This window comes from Colobus angolensis, unplaced genomic scaffold (assembly GCF_000951035.1).
Source record: "Colobus angolensis palliatus isolate OR3802 unplaced genomic scaffold, Cang.pa_1.0 Scaffold163, whole genome shotgun sequence".
Lineage (NCBI taxonomy): Eukaryota > Metazoa > Chordata > Mammalia > Primates > Cercopithecidae > Colobus > Colobus angolensis.
This window is the reverse complement of record NW_012114744.1, coordinates 8,912,154-8,915,894: the sequence shown is the minus strand read 5'-3', so window position 1 is coordinate 8,915,894 and position 3,741 is coordinate 8,912,154. Positions and strand designations below refer to the sequence as shown.

The window sequence follows — 3,741 nt, the reverse complement described above, 5'->3', positions numbered from 1 at the left end:
TTGATGATGGTGACGTACTGATGGGGTTTTGGTGTGGGTGTTCTTCCTGTTTGTTAGTTTTCCTTCTAACAGTCAGGACCCTCAGCTGTAGGTCTGTTGGAGATTGCTTTAGGTCCACTCCAGACCCTGTTTGCCTGGGTGTCAGCAGCAAAGGCTGCAGAAGATAGAATATTGCTGAACAGCGAGTGCTGCTGTGATTCTTGCTCTGGAAGCTTCGTCTCAGAGGTGTACCCTGCTGTGTGAGGTGTGAAGTGTCAGTCTGCACCTAGTGGGGGATGTCTCCCAGTTAGGCTACTCAGGGGTCAGGGGCCCACTTGAGCAGGCAGTCTGTCCGTTCTCAGATCTCAACCTCTATGTTGGGAGATCCACTGCTCTCTTCAAAGCTGTAAGAGTTGTTTGCATCTGCAGAGGTTTCTGCTGCTTTTTTTGTTTTGTTTTTTGTTGTTGTTTAGCTGTGCCCTGTCCCCAGAGGTGGAGTCTATAGAGACTGGCAGGCCTCCTTGAGCTGCTGTGAGCTCCACTCAGTTTGATCTTCCCAGGGCTTTGTTTACCTACTTAAGCCTCAGCAATGGCGAGCACCCCTCCCCCAGCCTCACTGCTGCCTTGCAGTTAGATCACAGACTGCTGTGCTAGCAATGAGGAAGGCTCCGTGGGCGTGGGACCCTCCTGGCCAGGTGTGGGATATAATCTCCTGGTGTGCCCGTTTGCTTAAAGCACAGTATTGGGGTGGGAGTTACCCGATTTTCCAGGTGTTGTGTGTCTCAGTTCCCCTGGCTAGGAAATGGGATTCCCTTCCCCCTTGCACTTCCCAGGTGAGGCGATGCCTTGCCCTGCTTCAGCTCTTGCTGGTCGGGCTGCAACAGCTGACCAGCACCGATTGTCCGGCACTCCCTAATGAGATAAACCCAGTACCTCAGTTGAAAATGCAGAAATCACCTGTCTTCTGTGTCACTCGCGCTGGGAGCTGGAGACTGGAGCTGTTCCTATTTGGCCATCTTGCTCCGCACCCAATTTGCAAAATCGTAATGCGTATCTATTCCAGAGAATAGAAGCCAAATACTTTTACATGTGGGTGAGCATCTCAATTCCTGGAATATAGCCAACAGCTTCTGAAATACATGATGATGGCTCTTGAGCGAGCACCTGGGTGAGGCCGGCTGGAATTTCAGCTCACCGGCCCTTGGCCCACGCCCACTCCACTTGCACAGTCCACATAGTGGGTGGATGTGCGGCAATGCGTGTCTGCTCTGCTGCCCACCATGGGGTCCACTGCCCTGAAGGCCACAGCTGTGGTGATTTTTCTTCATGGATGGGGAAATATCAGGCACAGATGGGCAGAGACTTTGCAGGTATCAGAAGTTCACATATCAAATGTATCTCCCTACATGTGCCAATTATGCCCATGACATTAAACATGAACATGGCTATGCCTTCTTGGTTTGATGTTACTGGGCTTTCACCAGATTCCCAGGAGGAGGAAACTGGAATTAAACAGGCAGCAGAAAATGTAAAACCTTTGGTAGATCAAGAGGTATAGAATGGCATTCTTTCTGACATAATTATTTTGGGAGGATTTTCTCAGGGAGGAGCTTTATTTTTATGTAGTGCTCTCACCACACAGCAGAAACTGGCAGGTGTCACTGCAGGTGACTGCTGGCTTTCACTTTGGGCTTCCTTTCCAAAGGGTCCTATTAGTGGTACTAATAGAGATATTTATATTCTACAGTGCCATGGAGATTGTGACCCATTCGTACCCCAATGTTTGGTTTCCTTATTTTTTTTCTTATTGTTTTATATTGGTAAATCTAGCCAATGTAAACTTTAAAACCTGTGAAAGCATAATGCACATTTCGTGTCAACAGAAAATGACTAGATGTCAAGCAATTCATTGATAAAATTCTACTTCCAATTGATTGACTTCACTAAGAGTCCTTGTATAGAAGTACACCAGCAGTATTGTAGTGGAGTATACACGTTTTCCAATGTCTGATCTTCAAACTTCTAAAGTTTTCAGTGTTAAAGTGTTTTGCAAATACATACCAGTGACACCTTATAGGAAATTTATCCTATGTCTCATGAAAAATTAAGGATCTTTTAAGCTTATGTACTTGTATTCTTATAATATAGCTCAGAATATACTCATATTAAAATAGGCGAGGTAGCTAGTTTCTTTTTTTGCAAATATAATTCGCCAAAGTAATGAAATACTACAGTCAGATTTTTTATTACATCATTTGAAAATTGCTGATATGCTTAATGTAAATTTGTTCAGGTATAAATGAGCAGTTAAGATATAAACAATTTATGCATTCTATGACTTTGTCTATGGATTTATTCCAAAATTGCTTAGTGTCTGTCTTTTTACATATGTATTCATATATATGTAATGATTGTCATATATAATAAGAATAAGGTGGTATTACGCTAGTCCTAGTAATAGGGATAATGCTAAGTGTCAGTAAAGAATAACATTCCTCTCTTCAATTAATGGCCCTTTTATTTCAGGACCAGGCTTTTCTCTTCCCTGATATCATTTCTATTTAATATTGCTTTCTCCTCTCAAGAAAAAAACATGTTATTTCTTTATTGTCCTTCATAGCAGACCAAACGTTGCTTCCCTGCCATAGACATTTACTGTCAACACATGCTATGACTTGACATTCTGAATCACAAACATAAGGTATTTAAAATCTATACTTACTTCATAAAGAAACCAGACATTACATAAAACTCGCACTACTTATTTCAAGTAACTATGCCTTAGTCCAAATTTAAGCCTATTTAGTTATTAGAATCTTTAACCCACATAATAGGAATAATTCTTTCATTTTATTTTATGTAAGCAACTGAAAAAATAATTAAATCATATTCTAATATTTTCTGAAAAATTTAAGGCTGATCCTGAAAACTAATTTCTAAGATAATTTTATCTCCTCATAGCATAATTTGCTTACTTGTACATATGTTTAAAGCCAACTGCTACAGAAAATGAGCAATCCATTTAAAATTTTGCTTTATATTGCTCGCTTTTTTTTTTTTTTTTGGAGACAGAGTCTCACTCTGTTGCCCAGGCTGAAGTGCAGTGGCGCAATCTCAGCTCACTGCAGCCTTCGCTTCCCAAGTTCAACTGATTCTCCTGCCTCAGCCTCCCAAGTAGCTGAGATTACAGGCACCTGCCCCCAAGCCTGGCTAATTTTTGTATTTTTTTAAGGACAGATGGGGTTTCACCATGTTGGCCAGGCTGGTTTAGTACAGATGGGGTTTCACCATGTTGGCCAAACTCCTGACCTCAAGTGATCCAACCCTTCAGCATCACAAAGTGCTAGGATTACAGGTGTGAGCCACCATGCCCAGCCAAAATTTTGCTTTATTTATATCTGCCAATAGATTTACTTGAAATTTTCACCTTAGTAAAATGATTTTTTAATTAATTTTTTGTGCAAACATTAAAAATAGCAATAATTTGATTTTAGATAATCAAAATATCTAGATTACTTGTAAAAATGATTTTAAAAAATTTATGGGTAATAAAGGTTAGTCAGAACCCTGTATATGTGGTACAATTACCATGCAGTTTTATATGTAGCAAAAATGCGTGCTTAATATTTCTGGCTTGTATTAGTTTTTCTACTGTATTCCAAGTGACCAAAACAATGTTAAGAATGAATCTTCATACATGAGTGCTAATTGATAATGGGAATAATTTAGTAATGGACTATACAGGATGTTAACAATGAATCC

At 40.4% G+C, this 3,741-nt stretch overlaps 1 pseudogene; it reads left to right on the top strand.

The window, feature by feature from the left end:
- The first annotated feature begins 1,259 nt into the window (after nt 1-1,259).
- LOC105508559 lies at nt 1,260-1,917 on the top strand (annotated as a pseudogene).
- The last annotated feature ends 1,824 nt before the right edge of the window (nt 1,918-3,741 follow it).